This window comes from Ictidomys tridecemlineatus, chromosome 6 (assembly GCF_052094955.1).
Source record: "Ictidomys tridecemlineatus isolate mIctTri1 chromosome 6, mIctTri1.hap1, whole genome shotgun sequence".
Lineage (NCBI taxonomy): Eukaryota > Metazoa > Chordata > Mammalia > Rodentia > Sciuridae > Ictidomys > Ictidomys tridecemlineatus.
This window is the reverse complement of record NC_135482.1, coordinates 24,562,043-24,584,765: the sequence shown is the minus strand read 5'-3', so window position 1 is coordinate 24,584,765 and position 22,723 is coordinate 24,562,043.

Genomic DNA, 22,723 nt, shown 5'->3' with positions numbered 1-22,723 from the left:
TCAGCAGGGTAAGCACCAGCCAGCACATCTTGATATCACCACTAAGAATGCTAAGGACTAAACCCTGGTGAATGTCCATTTGTCATTTCTGCCCAAGGCAAGATGCTCAGAACAAGGACTCTTTCCTGTCAGCTACTCCAAACTCCCAATTTCTATTACCCTGGAGAGGAAAGCTCTTTGTACCATTTATTTTATAAAATCCGATCCTCACCTCCCTGCCTGCTTTATTTCATTTCTGGCCCTTGGGTACATTTCCAAGGAGTTTCTTCCCTGGGAATTGGCCCGCAAGGATTCCAGATGAGAAACACCCACCTCCCCACTGTCTGAAGCTTGGCTCCCCGGCTTGCGAGCTCCTAACTGAACCCTAAGCAGGAGGTTATGATTAAACCACAGACAAAGCATCAGCCTGAGCAAGCAAGAAACCAGCAGGAGCCAAGGACTCCTGTGAGCAAAGAGTGATTGTTTTCATGCAAATTGTTTTTAGTAGTAGGGAGATAACAGGCAAATGAAATATGGGAGATAGGAAGAGATTTTTCTAAACCAATAGTGGGGGTGGGAGAGCTCTTTAATAAAACCTCAGCATGTCTTTAGCAGTTGAACTATAAAATCCCCATATTTCTTATCAAGTGGAATAGAATTTGTCCCTAATGTGGCTCCTCTTCCCTCTCAACCCAGCACAATCATGCCTCTTTCTGCTCTTCCAACCTTCTGTCTTAGCCTTGATGGAAGAGTCCCTTTCAGAATGACTGTGCTTCCCGCTGATGAGACGTGTATTTACCAGGGAATGAGTCTAAGTGGAGGACGGGATGAGTGATATTAATTCAATTGGTTATCTATTTATTTTAATGCACTTAGAGAAAACTGTGTCTGGGACTAGCCCATGATTTTATGATTGGCGATGGCAGCCCAAGCTTTAGAAAGTGAATTCAAAGAGAACTGGTAAAGGGAAAAGGACTAAGTAAATCATGATCTGCATGCTATGTAAATGTGATTAAAAAAAAAAACAGTGAAATGGTATATAGATATATGGTGTTTGGAAGATAGAAGCAGAAATTCTGCAATAAATCCAACTTGGCCCCTGGGAAAGAACAAGAAAATTCAGTTGGTTCCTTGCAGTAACTTAGATGAAAATGAACTGGCACTTAATTCTAGATCATCAATAAATGTTCACAATTCTAAATCCTGGAGCATTCTAGTCTTAGATCCGAGTCCTCCAACTGGTAGACTTTGCCTCCAGCAGAAGAGGCAGGTAAAGTTTTGTTGTTAAGATCAGGAAATGTCACACCAAAATGCAGCTTTCTTAGTTCTCTTTTAAAAGTCTTCGTTCTAGACCTGCGTGGCAATAACTGGGTGACCGCGGGGCCCAGGCACAAGGCCCTACTCATGCAGGGCTGGGACTGGGCCTGCCCTGGAGTCAGGGGGCAGAAGGAAGGTTCCTCTTTGCAGTTCCTCTTCCCCTTCTTCTCAGCCTCCTCTTTTTTCTTACTTCCCCAGAAATCCCTCCCTACCCAGACACACACATTCACAAACACATAAAAGCCTCCAGGGAATGACTACAAGAGCGGGACCCCTGTCTTGACCCCTCTGGTTCCCATGGCCCTCTATGACTGTATGGTGGCCCAAACTCCCGGATAATTCTCAGGTCAACTATGTATTGCCTTTTAACCATTTGACCAGCAGATCTTTGGAAGCCACTTAATGGTTGTTTTGGTATAGAATGTGAGGGAAGGCTAAAAAGTCCATCCCCCCCCACACACACACACTTACCACATCCTAAGGAAGAGCACTGTGAAAGGGAACAGATACATATTTTGGAGCTACAATGTCTCACTTCAAATCCTGGTCCTCTCATTTCCTGGCTCTGTGATGTTGGCAAGTCATTTAACGTCCCTGCACCTCAGTTTCCTCATCTGCAAAATGGGGATGGTTGTATCTATTTCAAAGATGGAGTGATTTTATAAAGCACTTAGCAGCAGTTGTTAAAAAATGTGACTTATTATGTGAGAACCAGTCTTCTATTCTGTGAACCTCCACGAGTGTAGAAAAGCTCTGCACCACATTCCTTTTATTCAGCAACCATTTAATGCTGGCAAATAAGTGCCAGGCATTTCATTAAGCCATGGGAATATAAAAAGAAAAAAAGAGAAAGAAAAAAATATCCTTCCCTTTCAAAAAGTTTCCTACCAGGCTGGGGGTGTTACGCAGTAGTAGAGCATTTGCTTAGCATGTGCAGGGCTCTGGCTTCTATCCCCAGCACTGGGAAGAAGACGGAGAAGAAGAAAGTTTCCTATCCCTACAAGATATGGAATTTGAGATATAACTAAGCAAACACAATATGATAATTATTTAAGTGTAAGAATGAAGTTAAATTAGGCAAAAAATATGACAATTGTTTAAATAGAGTCTTACAGAAAACAAAGAATCAAGTATTCCACATTCAGTCTACAAAAACCAATTTCCCAAAGAGTCAGAGACCACTGAGATTTTGAAAGATACCTGAGTGAGGAGGAAGGTCCTGAACTTGAGATCAGGAGAGCAGAAGCCAGAGGAAGCTGGTGGAAGCTTTCAGGAAAAGATGCCCAAGGGGATGTGAATTGCCACCGACGGTGTTAGAGGGCACACAGGCTGGGATGGAGACCCAGGAAACCAATCCAGGGTTCAGAAGAGGTGGGACGTGTTCAGGTCTGTCTCTGCGTGACTTTAATCCTCTTGAGTTCGCTCTATCTACATCGTCCTAACCCATGCCATGGTTCTGCAACTTCTATTGAAGGATTTCAGCCAAACAGGGGTGATGTGATGCCTCAGCCAGGGGCTCCCCAGGAACGTACTTCCTGAAGGAGGCCACTCCCAGAGGCCGCAACAAGTCCTTCTGCTGTGGGTATCTCCACAGAAGGCCAATGGTTTCTTAATTTGCAAATTGAATATCAGCACTGTTTTTTATTCTTGAAATTAATGACTTCTTAATCAGCATGCTGCATGTTACAAAATGAGTCTCATTAAAGAGAGTCAGGATGTGTGGATTGGCTGAAATGGTTCAGAGACCCACACCCTCCACCCCTGCCACACACGGACGTACCTGGGATGAATATGATAAGAATCAAGCCTCCCTGACACCCATGCCGTGGGGACAGCACCTGATGCTTGGTTGGTCCACAGTGTCTGGCCATTGGCTTAGAGGATTCTAATTCATGGTGCCTGTGGAGACACAGAAACCTGCCCCCAGAGACCTTCTGTCCAGGTGGGCAGAGGCTAGCGTCCACCTGTATAGCTTCGCTATGAATCTAGACCTGCAACTATAGCAGAACTTGGCTCCTAAGGACCTGAGGTTTGGGGAAGGAGAACCCTCACCCTCTGAAGCTCTCTACTGGCCGATGCTACCCTCCAAGAAAGACCTAAGTGGAGTAAATAACCAACTCGGTCTAGTCACTTCCAAAGAAGGGGCAGGACTTGATGGGCTCCAAGGTCTTGCCCAGCTCTGACCTCGGAGACCCTGGTGCTTCTCTTCCCACCCAGTCTGAATAAGCCAGTCCTTAGAGATTCAGGTGTGACAGCAGCTGGGGAGGTCAGCCAGTGTCCCCAAGGACCAAGACAAGAAAGCAAGCTTCCGTGGACTTAAAGCTCCCTTCGTATTAAAACGTTTTCCATTTGACCCTGGCTGACTCAAGGGTCCCTGGGGGAAATCACCAGCCTATCTGCTGCCATAAGTCTCTTCTGACCTTCCATACTCAAGCTTTTCCTGGAGAGTGTCTCCCAGGATGATTCCTAGTCTCCCCCTGGGCTGAGTTGGTGGTGGTGGTGGTGGTGATGGACAGCAGCTGAGAGTCCTTGGTGAAACCGCCTAGCTCACCTGGCCTGCAGGTGCACAGGCTTCACGGGGCTGCCCTCTGGCTGAAATGTGGATATGTCATGGGAAACCACCCTGTCCGTCCCTAAGAAGATCTAGAGCAGCCTGTCCAGAAGAACTTTCTACAAAGATAGAAACGTTCTCTCTCCTCATTGACCAATATGGCAGCCATTTGCCCCATGTGGGTATTGAGCATTTGAAATGTGACTGGTGTGACCAGGAACTGAATTGTACATTGTATTTCATTTTAACTAATTTAAGTGGCTCCAGGTGGCCAATGGTGCTGGACTGCACAGGCCTGGCCTCTCTGCCTATCCTTCAAGACCTTCTTCTCATTCTGAAACTGTTCTACTCCCAGCCTCCTCCTCCCAATCTCTCCTCTTGGCCGGAGTCCCCTGGCTCACTCTCCCTTCTTAACTCTCCAGAGTGTGCTGGTTTGGTGGCTAGAGAGAAGGGGTGGGGGATGTTTCTCTATCATTCTTTCAGCAGGAATGGTTAAAAGATTAGGACACCATGGGGTGGGGGGGAAAGGTATTTAATGATACTTGGAACTCAGAAACCAATTCAGAAAAGCCATTTGGAAGTAACAAGTCCAATAGTGCCATTCCTAGTTAGGGTAATAGGGCACCATGCGCCACTTGTGTGTGTGCATAGATAGAGCCACACCGCGCGCCCTGCATGGAGAGTAAACTGAGCAAGAATTAAAGTCCCATTTCAAAGACGAGAAAACCAAAGTTTGGTTTAGCTAATAGAATCACATCACAGATAATGGCAGAGCTGGGACAAAAACCAGGTGCCCTGACTGCTGACTCCTCACCAATAGAGTATTTGAAACAGCCCTGATTAGAAAGGGAAAATGACAGAAGAGAAGGGCCACCGTCACCCCAACAGATGGACCATGATGTAAATGAGGCTCTGGACTTTCAGACCTGCAAAGAGCCATGTTGAATATGCCGGTTATCATTTCACTCTCTGGTGTTGTAGAAGCTGCAGTGAGTCTGGAGAATTTAGGTGGCATCTGCCTTCCAAAGCTCTCTCTAATGGGCCACGCTTTGCCCATCTTTATTGCATCCATCCACCTCCCAACAGCACGCTACCGGGTGCACACACCCAGGCACCGTCTTCTATGGTGCGCAGGTGGCCCTCCAGTGCTCTGCAGGAATCGAACCCATCAGGCTTCCTTTCTGCCTCCATTGAATCCACTCTCATCTTATTTTTTTCTGAGTCCTCCCATGAAGCTGAGGGTCCTTGAGACTCAAATCATTGGGACTTCTTTACATATTCTGGTTTCCATCCTTTGAGAAGCTGCAGTTGGGTCTGGGCATCTGCAACTTTTACAAGCTCCCGCAGAGAATTTCACGGGGAAGATGCTGAGGCGCACAGAACCTTGGACGGGGAATCAAGAGACCCACCCACCTGCTGGTTCCTGACCTCCCCACACTCTGGCCTTCCTCATCCTGCTTCCCTCTCCATGAAGGGAGAAGAGACGAGATGCCTGCCAACTTCTGAGAGCTTTCAGCCTGAGAGCCTTTGTGAAAGAATTTAGAAAAGTAACTGGTGTGTTTACAGCAGGAGGGAGCGGTGACCACCAGCAGGGCCCCACCTGCGAGCAGGATTCAGTCACTGGGTGACATTTCCACATGGGTGCACATGGTCTGCTTGCCTCCGTCCCACCGTGCTAAAAATGGGTAGCGTGTGGGTGGAGCTCAAAATAGTTTAACTCAAGTGTAACGGTGTGGGCAGCTTCCAGGAGCTAGGTAATTCTGGACAAATGGAAGCTTGCAATGCAGGCAGCTAGATTTATTTCCAAAATAACTGGTCAGATCCCCCAGGAATTTTAAGATATTCATTTCAGTCTGATCTGTTCCAGGTCCTCAGGCTGTGGGCTTAGAAGGCCCCAGTCATGATCAGGAGGTAGAAGTACATACAGTTATCTCAGAGCTGGAACTGGAGGTCCCCAAAGCCATGTGATGTAGGAACATTTAATTTCAAGCAACACACACACACACACACACGCACGCACGCACACGCACGCACGCACGCACGCACGCTAGTTAAAAGCTCAGAATTTGGCTGCTAAGGAGAACTGGTCATCTACAAGTTAGAGTTACACTTAATACACCAAGATGCTGCTAAGTCTTTCTCTTGAAGCTTAATGGTTTTGCCTCTCTGACACACAGATCTGTTTCATTTCTGTTAATTACATTTCATCCATTCAGTGCATCTCAAATTGGCCACGGCAAAAAAATAAATGCATTAAGTATAGTGATTTTTGCAAAGGATTGATAAGGATACTGGAGCGAGGAAGTTAAGCTTTTGATGACTCTGATACAACTATTTCAGGCTTGTTATAAAGCAAATTCAAAGTTCTTCCCTTAAGACAATTCTCAGACTTTTGTTTCTACCAAAATTACTCTCTCAAATAGACATAAGAATCCTATCCCAGCCATGTTGGGTTGGGGCTAAGTCATCTGCATTTTAAACAAATGTTTAAAAACACTGCCCAGAGCATTGTCCTAAGAGATGGATGGGTGCCTTTGGGGAGCTGGTCACAAATATTAATGTGCATCTGAGTGACCAGACTATGAAAAATCACAATCCCCACCAAGAGCTCCAGTGGAAATTCTTTATGAATAAAGACACTGCCTGAAAGGGACCCCAGAAATCACTTCTTCATTTTGCTGATAGGCCATAGGTTGGATGCCATTAAAGCCCATTACAACTTTGGATTTCTGAAAGGGCCACCTAATACAGTTGTGCAAGTTGAGCATTGCACAAAGACACCACATCTGAACAACTGATTTGTAGTATTTGTGATGACAGTTTGGGCTGATAGCAGCAATGTGTCTTACTCCCCAAAAAAGTTATAACAATGCTTTTCCAACACGTGTAAGCAAAGTGTCTTGAAGAAGGAGTTTTATACACAGGTACAATTTGGGTTAGCTGCAGGCAGATTTTTTGTTCCTGCCCACTCATCTCTTCCCTGGTCCTTTCTGGCCTGGAGAAAAGTCTCCTCCTGCCAGAGTGAGGACGGAGTGAGCCACAGTAAGGCTTGCCCTTCCCAGAAGCTTCTCCCCTTCCAGAGCTGGCTCCGTGTGTTCTGCTGCCAATCACAGAAAAGTCAAGCAAGCTGTCTGGTTTTTCCCACGTGCTGCCTGCCCCCCCCACTCCCAGACTATTTCCTTTCCATAAGATAGAAAGATAGGAGACGCCTGCCCTACTTTTGTGAATTTTCAGCATGAGAGCTTATGCATCAGGGTAGGAGGGAGCTGCTGACCAGCAGGCAGGCCCCAGCTGGGAACATCTCGGGACCTGACTGCTGCCACACACCCACCTACTGTAAATGCAAGTTTTTTCTGAGAACAGAACTTGACCTCCTCTTGCCCCTTGTCCTCCTGCCTCAGCTCAGCTTGTGCCCCTTCTAACCCCAGGAGATCTGCTCTGGGACTGCTACTTTTTCCTCCACCTCTGGCCTTGAACTTTAAACACACAGGCCATTCCTTCATCTTACCCTGAGTGTCCAAACCCCCTGAGGATGTTAGGGTACTGTTGATTATACACCCCCCACCCCCCCACCCCCCCCACCCCCACCCACCCCCGGCCAAACTTTGAGACCTAAGGATGTACTTCCTGCCTCCCCAGGAAGTCTCAAAAAGCAGACTTAGTAGAAGCATGGTGAACTCTTAGCTTTCTCTTTTCCCCCCTCTTCACACCCCAGCTGTTCTCAGGGTAACTTCTCCCTCCATCGCTCTCCCCTTCTTTGTAAGCCTGGTCAAAAAGAAGAAGCCTGTGGAGATACAGGGCTGTTGTAAAAGACTCTGGAGGTAAAACACACAAACCCTGAAATCCTAGAAGAGTCTTCGGAGACATACGGTTAGAGTCCAGTCTGAGGGGACAGGGCCACTTTTCAAAATGCTGGTGGGCTTTTGAAAGGCAAGTGACTTGTGGACCATGTGGCTGCCAAGCTGGCTGGAAGTAACTTCGTCTATAACGGGAACCTCTGTATACTGCTTCATTCCATAGGTGACAAGAGGTACCCTTTTGTTCACGGAGCCCGTGGTATGTGCCGGACACTTTGCTAGGACTTGATGCCAGTCAGCGAACACAACCCATTCCTGCCTCTCTGGAGGGAACAGTCCCGTGGTGGAGATACTCCTGAGCTAGGCAGACAATTGCATATGGCGGCATGCACAGTATTAAATGTTCTAAGGGTAAAGAGTACCGTGCCAAAGAGGGAAGAACATGGGAAGCCATTCTGTGGGAGTTGGGAAGGTGCATCTGAGCAAGGAGTGGAAGCTGAGACCTATGGGATGAGAGGAAGCCCGCCTCAGGAAGAGCTGGGGACACTTGTCCCCTGTAGCAGAAAGCCATGCAAAGGCTATGAACTGAAACTCTAGAATGTTTCTAACTCCTTCCCCTTCCCTCTGCTTCCTCTGTTATTCACACTAGCTATGTGAGAAGCCCTGAGCACCCTGTGTGACATCCATGGTGACTGACTCCTACTGTCACCAGGGGCTTCACTCAGTGGGCTCATGCATGTAGTTCCCGTGACCACCCAAGACGGAGGGACTGCTCCTGCCTCTGTTTTACAGATGAGGAAACTGCACAAGTCAATATGCATTGAAGGTCACTATCATATTAAATTTTGTGATTTATGCATCAACAGCACCTTGAGCATCTTCAGGTTTCTGGCAGACTTGATTTTCTTAACTTCTCATCTTTCCATTGCCCATTTAGACCTTTTCCCTAGACTCTTCTATGTAATTTGCAAAGTTTAAAGCCTTATTGTTTTTTTTAATTTTTTATTTTTTTGGTTGTACATGGACACAATATCTTTATTTATTTATTTATTTATTTATTTATTTATTGTGCTGCTGAGGATCAAACCCAGAGTCTCTCACTTTCGAGGCAAGCGCTCTACCACTGAGCCACAACCCCAACCCTGTTTTTCTTGTTAATCTACTTTTCATATTACTGGTAAAGAACTTTTAACACTGCTGATCAGTTTTAATAGGAAAGAAAAAGTCATTTGTTGTATCTTCCCTAGCCAGCAACACTTCTTTGAATTCCATTTCATTTAGTTTATTGAGAACCTAGTAATTGCCCAGCGTGACCCTGGAGATGCCAAGACCTGTTCCAGAAATTCCAAATCAAGAGAGAAAAAAAAACACAGGAATAGGTGTCATAGAACAGGACAGGTGCTCTGCTCATCCAAGAATTGAAATACGAGGACATATTTTGGAAAATTGGATTGACAGTCAAGTAAACAAATGCTGATTGAGAAAAATATGATTTACAGTCAAGTGGAAAACTACCCAGAAGGTGTGTTCTGAATTTTATTCTTTTGTTTTCTAAATGAGTGTCACCGGTCAAAAGCCTTTTAATATGAAGCTGTGACAACTCCATATTTTGGAATTTGTTGCTCTTATGAATCTAATTTGAGAATTTTTTTTTCCAAAAATAACCTGGTACATTTCTAATTACTTAGCACTTAGATGTAGATTTTTTTCTATTGTCAAATGGATTTTATACTTTTTTAAAAAACATGTCCAGGTGTGGAAGCTAATCTTTAAAGACATACTGAATACAGTATCATAATTGTTGAAGGGGAATTAGTGCCTGGCATGCTTATTTCTAAGTTGACAGGGAACTCAGTTCTTCCAACAATAAAATACTGATCTGCCTTCCCAACGTTGTGGGACCCCCACCCCCACACTTCTCACTTAGGTAAGAACTACATTTAAATAGGATGGGGAACTATAGATTATACCCCCTGAGCAACTGGCCCTGTCACTTATTATTACAATTTTGTATCTGTTTGTTTTTTTTTTAAATATACAGGAGTTCCTTACTTGGATTTTAATGGTAACAAAATTCCCCTTTCTGAAAAGCCTCACAGTGTCCCTCCTCTATTTCTAGAGAGCCATTACGTGCAATGAGCTGACAGCTTCCCAGGTGGGGAGTTTGAATTTCCTCATCTTGAATCATTTCTTCTCTATGAAATATTTGCATCTTATGAGGCAGCACCCCCCCAAGAAGATGTCAAAGATCAGCCTGTACTAACGCAGAAGACACAGTATGACCAGATTAGAGAAGCACAGAACAAGGAGGGTTCATGGGAAAGAACCTAGGAAAGGTCTTATCAGACCCTCAGCCTGATAGGGCTCTTTTTCTCTTCCTGTTGTTGAACCTGTTTCCTAAGATATTTTTTCTAGGAGCAGAAGGTAAGCTGTGACATACTTGAGTAGGCGGGACAGGATATCCTGGACCTGGGCCCGTTGAGGGCCAGGAAGCACAGGCCGACCTGCTTCTCAACCTGGTCGCCGTGTGCTAGAGGGACCTCAGAACAGCAGCTGTTAACCCAGCTCTGTGAACTTGGATGGTAAAGCACATCTTTATTTTCTCTAATCACTAATTGAAATTGAACATATCCTTCAACGGGAAATGCAGGCAATAATCTGGAATGGTAATAGCGACACCTGTGACTTTTTGTCAGAAGAGATCACAGATACTGAAAGAGTCACTGAGGAAGTGTGGTCATTTAAAAAAAAAAAAACAAAAAAAAAAAACCTCTTCTGTAGTTATTCTCCAACCTAGTGGTCTTCCCTTCCAATCTTATATATTCTATTTTATGCATTTTGAAACATCCTTTGGAGAGTTCATAAATAGCTGCAGACTGTCACAGCCCCTCCTTCCCATGTTAAGTTCCCCCACAGGAGGCTCTTGATGTGTCCCCATTGTTTGGGAAACTTTCGGCATCATCCCAAGGCAAACACATAGCTGGATGCACCGAAGGGCCTAAAACTGTACCCACTTAGTGCATTTCAGTGCCTTCCTCTTGGTTTTAGTTACATCTTCTCCAATAACACACCTGAACAAGAACCTCCACCCCAGTCCAGTTGTGAAGTAAGGAATCATTTGATCTTCAAATGGCTGGTTAGGACGTCATCAGCTTTCAGCTCTTTGGGAGCTGACTGAGCTATGAATTATCAAGGTCCCTTTTTCTCCCTGGTTTTCCCTCTTGGACGACTAGGTCACAGGTGCACTGACAGATAGGCAGGGCACCCGAGGAAATGACATTCCAATCTGATCATTTTTCTCCTCTATTACTGAAGAAGTTGGCGATGGGTGGAGGTTGAATGTGTTGATTAAATTAAGATTTGGGCTACCTGTGGCTTTTAATTACCATTCCATCCGTGTGCCTGTGTCTTCTGTCTCCTCCCTGTCACTGCACTCCTGGAACTCTAATGAGACACTTATCAGATGCTATTTTGTATTGTTAGTTATCTTCGCAGTGCAAACGTTCATCCCACGGAACCGTATTATACTTCTCTTTTGTTGCCCCTGGTGCTTGGCAGACAATGGATCCTCTGTAAACAGGTGTGGCTGGACTGAATAGCTGTCTACTGTGCATATTTAGAGGCCTTCATGCTTGAAGATGCGGGAGCAAACATGATCATTTTCTATCTTGGATTTGTTTATGTAACATCTCTTCCACAAACACTGAACACTTACTATGTGCCAAGCCTGCCTGACAGTAGACACGAAGATGAATATAATGTAACCACTTCCTCCCAAGCACTCCTGGGCCATAGGGACACCAAATAAATATAGCCATGGAGGAGAATGAGGGCAAAGACAGGAATGTGACCAGACATGCTGGTGACTCCAAGGAAGGGTTGTCTGGTTCTGGAGAATGCAGGTCAGAGAAGATGCCAGAGGGGGAATTCCAAGGATGGATAGAACTCAGCCGATGGCAAGAGGGAGGCAGAGACCTTCTAGAATCAGAAAGCCACAAATCTTTAAGAATTGGAGCAGTAACTGGGTACAGTGGTGCATGCCTGTTGTCCCAGTGACTCAGGAGGCTGAGGCAGGAGGATTGCAAGTTTGAGACCAGCCTCAGCATCTGAGTGAGGCCCTATCACAAAATTGAAAAGGTCAAGGATATGGCTGTGTGGTAGAGTGCCCCTGAGTTTAATCCCCAGTAATGGGGGGAGGGAATTGGAGCAGTACAAAGAGCTCTTTATGCACACATCCATCCTTTCTTCCCTGCCTTCCTTCCCTGATAACAAAACCCTACTTTGGCATCTGGACTGATACCAAGAAAGGCAAGCTCTTCCCCCAGACCTAGGCTCATGAACCAGCCATAAGCCAAAACGGTCATTCCTTGTCCCTTTATTTGCTATGGAGGCATCTGACCATGTTCTCTTCAATGAGATATACGGGCAGTCTGCACAAGTTTTCCTTTTTGACATGAAAAGACAGTCTTGGTAGGAGAAAGGCTTCCCCATCTTGTCTTGAAAAGTAATATGATGTTTGCAGCTGTGGCAGCTATCTTGCGACAGCAGAAAGATAATCGGAGCCTGCAGGGCTCTTGGATAGTAACACTGAATAGCAACCAACACTAGCAACTGGACTCCTCCTTGTGGGAGAAAGAATCTTAACCCCTCCTTGCCTTTGCTATAAATGCTTAGATTTCCTTGTTGCCAAATGTATCATAATTGAAGATGTTGCTTCTTAAGCTATTTTTCACAGTTCCCTCTAGTGGGTACCAATGGGGTGGTTACCAATCGATAGCCCCGAGTTTTACTGGTTGATTATCCCCAAGCATAACTTTAAGACCCCACACCTTCCTCCCTCAAGCTCTCCAGTCAGTTTAGGATATTCCTAGGGGAACATCTTTGAGAATGCAGCCCCTATCTTTCTCTGAATGTCCCCTGTGATGTAAAGTCAGGGAGAAAGTCCTCTCTGACTCGGTGCCTCTCTCTGTCACTAGATCCCAAGATAATGCAAATGTCCTGTATGCCTTTGGTTACGAATACCTTCCAGCTCCTACTGCCCTGCTCTATTAAAGAAGGTCTGAGTAATAAAAAAAAAAAAAAAAAAAAAAGCAGACTGTCTTTATCTTGTTTTCTTTGTGATTTTTCCATAGAAACCCATCATTGACCTTCTTAGGACAAAACTAAGTAGCCAGAGTCCCCAGGGGTATCAATCTATGCCAATAGATTCCTCAGGGTTCGGGTTTGCTGACCCCATGTAGCTACTCTCCAACTTGCTCAGCCCAGAGCTCATTTGCATGCAGACATGAAAGAAGGAGACCACTGCGTTGCAAAGGTAGCCCAGCAGGGATGTTAGATATCAAGCTAAGGAGTGTGAGCTCTGTGTGCTAAGCCAGAGCTTCCCAACCAGTGTGCCATCTGGTGTGTTGAAATACTGCCCTGCCCTCTCCACCCTGGGGCTGCGGGGCTCAGCCTGGCAGACTGAGACCCCCAGGCTGGTCACCTCCAACAGCTAGTGGCTCCTTCTGGGTGCAGGAGAGTGTCATTATTCAGAGTGGGACCACGATAGAGTCATAACATAAGAAAGTTGGGAAACAATGGGACATCATTGAAGGGTTTTTATCAGGAAGTCATCTGATCTGGTGTCCATTTTAGAAGAGAATGAAAGGCCAACACAAAAGCTAGATTGTAGAAGACGGTCAGTGAAGCTTGGGACAAGAATACCAGTCTCACCTCAAACAGCCTAGTTATAAAGAGAGGCCGGGCTAGGGAGTGGGAATGAGATCTGGGATGTGAGAAATCAAGCCCAAGCAACAAATCTGTGGGCTTCTTGGTGATCAGACATCAGGAGCAAGAGAAGTGTCCAGGGTGGTTTGAACCTTCTGGCTTATAGTGTCATCCAAGGAGACTGGAACTCATGGGAAGGGGTGGAAGAACATTGTTTTGAAGTGAATGGGAATGTCCCAGAGAGATGACCGGCAGGCGTTTAGACACACAGATCCAGTCCCGACATCACTGCTGGAAGGGCTTTAGGGGCATCAGTAGGTAAGCCATGGTGGAAGCCCTGGGCATTGTTGGTATTGGCTAGGGAGAATACAGCAGCCATAAGAGGGTGTCAAAAACAGAGTGAGGGGCTCAAGTCCAAAGACTGGGACTAGGACTCAGTCCCTGTGGCCTTAGACTCTGTGTGTATAGTGTATCTGTCTGTCTGTCTCTTTTGGTTCTACGTTAAGCACTGGCCTCATTGTTGCCTACTTTAGAAAGAACTTTTCTACTAGGCAGAGAACAGTCACTGGCAGCCCCAGACAAGCCACCCTGGTAACACCACCCATATGATAGTCCCTGGAAAAAAGCATCCTGATTGGCTTTTCTGGATCACATGACCTATACTTAAGCCAAACACCGTTAGCAGATGTCAGGCACTTGGATTGGCCAGACCTAGGTCACGTGCTCACATCTGGTTGGGAGGAGGGGTATAGGTTCTATCAGCAGAAGAATAGAGACAGTAAAGCTTTCTGGGCAGAGAAACATAGTTACCATGGTCCCCTAAACATCAACATTTCTGAAAACAGGAGGAGGAAGGGAGACAGAAAGTTGACATGTCAGAATCAATTATCAGCTTTTCAGAAGCCAAGATGTGTGTCTGATTCATTTCGTTTCCTCTGTCCCCCACCATCTAGCACCTAGTGCTGCTCCTATGAGCAACAAGTGTGTGGAACGAACTCACAGACACTAAATGTGGTAAGTAACGGGAATCTGTCAAAAGACATGACAAAAGACTAACACCCAGAAATCTGATTTGGACAATATACAAAGGCACTTTTTTTTTTTTTCAATAGCTGGCCACCACTGACATAGATATTAATAGATTCTCTAAAAAGAGCCAATCTTTTTCATGATTTGGATGACAGTACCACATCCATTTGGAACAAAATAGTTACAGAGGAGAATGTGATTTGGGGAGTGTCTTACGGAAATTGAGTGGTGTTGTTTTAAAGAGCGTTCGTTTTATTGCTGTGTTCTAAGGCTGACTGTAATTTCATGCTGCATTTGCAAGCCTGCAGGGAGACACTGTAATTACTATGGATGCCAGATAGAAAAAAAGGAGTGCTAATCAAACCTTTATTAATTGGTGACATACTTCCAACTTTCAGGAACAGATGCTAGGGAGGAATGAAGCCTTGTAAACCATGGTACCCACCAACCCCCTTCAGGTAGTATGCTTTTTCTCATCAAGTACCTTTTACATCCACTAGGGGGAGTCGTAGTGTGCATCAAAGATTGGGATACCTGCACACAAGAAAACTTGCTTGTCTGTTGGGTATGTATGTCCTCCACTCTGTAAGGGCTCAGAGACCTGGCAGGTTGTCCTATTTTTCAAACAGGTGAGAGGATATCCTTCAAGGTATATCAAAGCAAATAAATCACTAAAATTCTCAGTGGACTTAGAAGGGACCCACCAACCATCTTGGCGAAAGTTTTTATTATAAACGTAAGTTTCTATCAGGAAAAGGAAGATAATTATTTGTCAGAATCTTTGCTCATTATAAAATAGAAAATTCTGAATCTGTGCCCTTCCAATTTTAAAGAGCTTAATTTTAAATACCTGTTAGACACTAGTGTGATCTTTATGCTCAGCGGAGTTCTTAAAGTATTATTGGCACTCAGTTGATAATTATTATAATTATTATAAGCTTGTCTAATATAATTACAGTATAAGACTCTTCCTTTTTCAACACAAAGCCATTTTCAAACAAAGTTTGAAAGGTTCTGTATTAACAAATAATCCAAATGCAATGCTCAGACTTGCATTCAGATGTTGTTTCCTCCATATTGTCAATACTGTGTGTGTGTGTGTGTGTGAGAGAGAGAGAGAGAAACTTGCTTTTTTCCCTTTCTATTCTCTTCTCTGCAAAGATAATCAACTCATGGAATCATAAATATGTATTGTGCACATGCCAAGTCATTGCATTTGGAGCCATAGGTACCTCAAAGAATGTCACCTGCCTCTGAGGCATTTCCAGTCTTCCCCATGCAGTTCGACCAGTGTCTACTGAGTACTTACTCTGAGGAAGGCCAATAAGCTACACAAGGACAGGACCATCATTGCTCATTGCTCAGCCCTCAGCCCTTGACACGTGCCCGGCCTAGGGTGGGATCTCAAGAAGTATTGGCTAAAGAAGCAAGCAAGTGAACACAAAGTTTGAGGCACAAAAAAACTTTTGTTTCCTCATAAAAAATGGAATTATAGAGATAAACTGAGTAAGACACGATCCCTGACCTCTGAGAAATTACAATGAAGTAGAAGAGCCACACACACAGTGATTGCATAGTACGATGCAAACTCCAAGTACCACTCAGGTTCAGAGGAAGGAATTCATAACCAGGTGGAAGAATCCATTCGGTTCAACAAATTCAACAGTCAAGGTTGAATATGGTGCTGGAACAGATCCTAGAATGGAAGAAACACTCATCACCACTGTGGGATAAGGGGACGGACTCTTGCTACACACTAGGCCCTGTTATGTTCTGGGGCCAGAAAAAATAAGCTAGCCCTTGGCTCCTATTTTTTTTTTTTTCACAAGCTTATAGTCTAGTAGGGAGCTTCAGGTACAATTTCAAGAAAGATTCCCAGGATAAAGGAGCTTCTGAACTCTGCCTTGACAGATAAGTAAGAGTTTGCAAAGTAGAGAAGGATATTTTAGGTGAAGAGTACAGCAAATACTAGGAAATGGAGCCTGAAAGGGCTGGTTTGGTTAAAGAAATGTGAACACCCTACTGGAAGATGGTAGAGATCATATCCCTAGCTCTTAGCCCTACAGATGAAAGTCTCTTAATGCGTGTTTCTTGTTGTCAACAACAGTGATGGTTAGAAGCAAGAGAGGGGAATAAGTCTTAGGTGCTGAACAAGTATGTAGCTGGGACAGTTGTGGGACTGGAGTCTGTTCCATTGGGATCAATTGATGGCCCAAATCTCAGGCTTCGTGTGCTGGGGTCAGGGAACCTTCCCGACCAGCCAGAGGGCCCTCTATCCAACCTGTCGCATGGACTGTTTTGTTGCTTCTACTCAGTCTATTTAGTGACAAAACGATCAGGTGAGCGTTGGGCTCAAGGTCATGACTATACTTTTAACTCCTTTTTCCTTGAGGCCCCCCTTCCTGTGACTTCATGCTAACTGCACCCCCTCCTATAGACCTTTGAGTCGTCAACTCTGGGTTTCTCTGGAAGTAGGTAAAACATGTTTTCATCAACCGGGTTTTGTGGTCTCGGTTTTGTGTTTAGTTTGGTCACTCTCACTCACAAACAGGGCTAGGGACATAGTGCAGTTGGTAGAGTGCTTGCCTCACATGCATAAGGCCCTGGGTTTGATCCCCAGTACCACAAAAGACAAAAAAAAAAAATATTACTCATTCATAAATAGCCAGCAATGTTTTGTTTTTTTGGTTTGGGTTTTTTTTTTTTCATTTGTTTAGGGATTAAACCCAGGGGCATTTAACCACTGAGCCACATCCCCAATCCTTTTTATGTTTTATTTAGAGACAGGATCTTGATAAATTGCTTAAGTCCTTGCTAAATTGTTCATGGCCTTGAACTCATGATCCTCCTGCCTCAGCCTTCTAAGCTGCTGGGATTATAAGCATGCACCACTGTGCCCAGTTCCCACCAATGTTTTTGAATATCCTTCTATCCTTAATCAAATGATCGCAAGACCTTAATTCTTAATAACACAAAGCCTGTTCAGAGGCTGAGAGTTTAGCTGAAAAGACTTGTACCTAAAAAGATAAACGATATCATGAGAAAATACAGAGGAAAGAGGAGAGAGCCCTCAAAAGAAACTAACCTTGCCTACAGCATGATCTTGGACTTGTAGCCAAGAACTGGGAGGAAATAAACTCCTGTCTTTATGCCATCAAGTCCGGTACTTTGATAGGGAAGTTCTAACTAATATAGTGACTTAGCATTAGAGTCCTGGTATCAAATAATGGTAATAAAAATGTTATTATTTATCAAGTATTTTCACATAATATTTCACTGAATATGCATGCAAACCCCATGAGATACATGCTGGCCCAGAAAACCCAGGGCTCCCCAGTTACCAAGTGATGGCACAGCATCTGGAACCTGGGTCGGACTAGGGCCACGGCTGACCTGTAGAGTCTTGGTACAAAGAAAAAAGCACGTCATCCTTTGGGCACAGTCAGCCCCATGCCAGGGTGCAGGGGTTGGTGAGCAGAGGGTAGGCTGGGTTTGTCCCTCTTGTCCCCCTTGGCCTGGTATCCTTGGGCAAGTTTAACACTTCACTGTGGCCCACTCTCTAGCCCGAGAGTTTAGCCATGACACTGGACTTCCCAAGGTTACATCACTAAGGTAGAAGCAGGTGGGCACATGAGGGATCGTGAGGGCTGGGGATGCAGACCTCATCTACTTGGGAAGGAAGCGTGTGGCAGCCCAGGTCTGTGAGTTGTAGTCCCAGGTGGGTGAGCCTCCAGAGGGTCCTGCAGGATAACCACAGGACACCTTCCTTCAACCCAGTCCTGCTCGCTGGCCTCAGCCCAGCTTGGACCCCAGTACTGACTGCAAGAAATTCACCAGCATCCCACCCCTCAGAGAGCCCATCTGTCCTTTCACCATCACCCTATTGTCCCATCCCGTCACCCTGCCACATCAAAGAAACTAGGAAATACACCCCTGACGATCTCACTATGAATGCAAGTGTGCTCTTCCCCAGAATTAAAGCTCCTGAATGTTCCAAATTTGCAGCTTTCATGATGGGGGAAAAAAGGCCTCTGATAGCATAAATATTTAATCACCGCTGAAAATGTCCAATGAATGAAGGGAGTCGTGTTTCCAATGGGCCGGTTCAGATGATTAAAGCGCAGAAGTCATAGTGCAGTAAAAACTAAAGTGCCCTCTTAAAAAGTACCATCTTTAGAACCTAAGATGGTTTCTGTTTCTACTACATAAGTATCCCATGAGCAATGAAGGAACCAAGAATATCCAATTTATCTTTTAAATATTAGTGGGGGGTGGGAAGGGGGTGAGGTCCGGAGGTGAGGAAGTAATGGCAAACTCTTCATAATCCTGTTTTGGTAATGACGAATATAAATGGAATTTCTAGACTTTATTGAAGGGACCACTGGAGCTCAGACTTAAGGAGAAATGTCGAAAAAGGAAAAGGCAGCCTGTTTCGGTTTTGTATCTTGTTTGAAAAATATACTTCAAACATTCAGCAGTATTTTAGAGATCATAACCAGCCCCCGCCCCACCACCTTCTGCACTCTGGGCCCCCAGCAGTTCCCACTTACTTTTAATGTTCTCTTAGTTCTATGTTTTAACCGAGGGGAAAAAATAATCCTACCCAGTAGGGTTTCCATGAGTTCATATCCATGGGTTGAATTTAGTTTAGGAGAAGCCACATGGAATAAAAGATGGATCTTTTTTTTCCATGACCAGATCTGGAAGCACCAAGCCTCTGGGATTCAAGGAGTTCCGTTTCGTCTGGTAGGGTTTCATGATGGAGGAACAAAATGTCCAGTCGTTAATGTCATCTTAGGTCACTTCTTGGAAGTGGGTTGGTTTGTTTTGCTTCTGGCAGGAAATAAGTGACAAATAGACAGATCAGTGAGGGGGACCACGGCTGAGGAGTGGCCAGATGGAGACCTACAGGAGCCCCTGAAAGCCATGGCATGAGGAGCAGATGGAGGGAGCAGTGGTTAAACCCAGAAGAGGCTAAAGCTGTAGCTGTGAAAGAGGACTGCCCACAGGACCTGTGGCCTTTGAGAGGGGCACGCCATGGCCCGTGTAGAGACCAGCAGGGAGAGGACCAGGGCAACAAATGTCTGAAGGTCTTCCGAGCTACGAGCCCCTGGATCTCCTACTGAGGCTCCCTTGGTTGAGTGGAAAAGGCAAGGGTGACGTCCACCAATGTCACACTTTCTGGAAGGAGCTTGAGCAGGATGGGAGAAACAGAGATGATCCAGCACTGATGGAGGAGAAGGAAGAAGTAGGAAGGATCAAGTAGCAATGGAGATGAACAGATTGTGCTGATAGGTTCATAGATGTGTACTTATCTGCAAACTCAGGAAGTTCTATACATTTGTATGTTCATCACACCTCAATCAAGAGCTTTAAAAAAAAAAAGAACAGAAAAGTGAGGTCAATGGCTCAGTCTTTCATGGGCTTTGGAGTCTGTGCACAGGGCTGAGTGTGTGCAAAAGATGCTGTTTGGACCACCTTGTTCTCAGTGCCAATCCAGGGTGGGTGATGGGAGGGGCTGCCCTCACCCTGGCACTGCAAGCCAAGCTGGCCAATAGCAACTGGCCACTCTCAGAACTCCCCACCTTGGTGGGTATATTTTCTAGGCAGGGCAAGGGCATCAGAGCAAGAAGCCACATCAGCTGGGCAGAGTGCACCAGACTGCTTGCTGCAAAAGTCCAGCTACCTTATTGTCAGCTCAACATCTCCCCACCAGAATCTCAAGGAAGCGGAAGTACAAGTGACTGTGGAGTTATCTGCCTGTTAATCTTATCTTCTGCTATTCATTTGAAGAGTTTGAGTTATTATTAATATAAAATCCTGCTTTCTGGCAGCTCGTCTCTGTGAATGGGTTTGTGCCAAGCTGCCAGTTATCAGGGGACTCAGGCCCTAGGATTACGCTGACGGGGAGTCTCAGAGATGTGATGGCTGAGCAGAGACATGGGAATGATGGTGTATGAAAGATGGATCAGCATTTTCTGCCTAATCTTTAATGCCCTTTTGGCTTTTTGTTTCAAGCAAGAAAAATACAAACAGGGACAGACTTGAATCTCATCAAAATCAGAAAGAAGATTGATTTTTTTTTCAATCTTTTGAAAGTTACAGAGATTCCCCAAAGCTGAAGAAGTAATTAACGGATGAGTTTGCCTACTTCCTGCAGAGTGGGGTCCAACCCATCTGGAAAACACTGAGGTCTGATGACTTACCAGGTTTTATTGTCAAGCAGGAGTGGTCTCAGATTCTTAACCACCAGTGGTTTTAGTGAATGTCAAGAGAGATTTCACGACACTGAGGATACCACCTGAGAGGTGGGGTTCTGAGGGCTGGGGTGATGTCCTAGACTCTGCAGTCTCTGGAAAACATCTGATATTTCATATTCTTCCCCTAGACAAGAGCTCATCAATTCCTAGACCTGAGTGAAGGCTATAATAGAGTGTAAGGAAAGTCGTTGGTTGGATCTCAAGTAAAGAATTGTTTCCAGGCCGAGTGTGGTGGTGCACACCTATAATCCCAATGACTCAGGAAGCTGAGGTAGGAGGATCCAAGACTGAGCCCAATCAGGATGATTTACTGAGACCTTGTATCACTGGGGATGTAGCTCAGTGGGTTCAATCCTGGGTTGAAGCCCCTGGGTTCAATCCCTCATATTGAAGGAAAAAAAAAAAAAGTTGTTCTCAGGTCTGTCCCACTGCATTCTCTCATCTATAATTGAAACTCTGCTGGTGAATGTCCAGGAACCTCCAAGTCATGATGTAGGGGAAGATGGCACCCGGAGTGTCAGGGGTAAACCCAGTTCCATCGACTGAAGGACCACCACTGACTCTCCCTCACTTTAACCAAAGACACCAGGGCACTATCACCCATCACGAGGACACTACAACCATCTGGGGCCATGTTGAGTGGACAGAGGATGAGGCCCAGAGTCCCTGCAGTCACATCTCCATGTTGCATTGGAATGACTTCTCATGTAGACTGAACTGTGTCCAACTTGTCTCAGCATCCATTCAAACTTTTTAAACAATGCTTCCTCTTATCTCCTTTCAACTATCTACTCCTCAGCAGACTACAGAGGAGGCTGGCTCATGGCTTTTTACTGTCTAGTCACCAAAAGGGGTTCATCAGCTTTGATAAGGTCCTGAATGTGGAAAGCCACATAGATATGAGCAAAGCTGAGGAGGGGAGAGGTCTGATTTAAATCCTAGGATGACATGGATACGCTTCAACCCATTGGGTAGTATCTCCCAAACTCTGGCGGGGGGGTGGCACCTACATAGACAAGGTATCGACAGAATTTGTTGACCATCAGAACTAAACTCTTCATTGTTTTGTATCTTTGCCAGCCCAATCAGCCCTAAGGACTGTGGCCAGATTACAAAAAAAAAAAAAAAGTCCAACAGAAAAGTGAACCACCAATGATAACCATCTTGTGATTGTGACCAACTGCCTCCAGAATAGTTCTTAATGTCTCGAGTCTCAGCAGGAAACCACTGAATCTATAAAGTCCTGTCCAGCAGAAATGAGTGTGATTGTGGATGGCCTGGTTAACCTAGATTGCCTTTGGTGCCTGGGGGAGTTGATATTTTCTCATTATGAAGACTTGCCTATCTAGTGAACACTGCAAATAAAACTGCTCGAATCAGTCTGCACGGCCTGTTTCCGTGGTAGCAGGCCTCTGTCTGGAGGATAAATCTGCACCATCTTCTTTTGTTTGGGTTTCAGCCAGTTGTGTTACAAGGGGTTCTGAGATGTGATGTGACACCCAACAAGACGAGCTCGGCCAGTTGAAGAGGGAAGCTTCGTCACGGATGGGACATGCACCCTTGGGCCAGATGGCAGTGTCCAAGGGAAAGTGATCAAAGAGATATAGAACGCACATGCCTAAATATTTATTTCAGTCGATCAGATTTCCCACACTTTTCAAATGTGAACTTGTGTCCTGAAGGTGGAGCTTTAGTACACAAGAAAATTGGGAAGGGGCAACCGTGTTTGTGCAAAATGAGGAAGAATCAGCAAAGAATGCATTTCCAGGCTTCCTAGTCGCCTACATTTTTCATGCCAAAAAGTAAGCACGGATTCTGATTTTCTTTCACTGTAGGAGTCTGCATACAATTAAACGGAAGGAAAAAGAAGGCTGCTTGCAAGAGTGGGGCTTATGGTCTCTTAGAATGAGGAGAAACTGTAGCCATCAAAGCCATTTTTACTTCTTGCTGGTAGTATTTTTAAGATGTTGTTTCTTTTTCAAAATGAGGCAGCAATGAATTGAGTAGTGATCAAAATGCCGCACCATAGCGTATGTCTAATCCAAATAGCTCCCTAGATGGTCTGCGACTGATTGTACCAACTC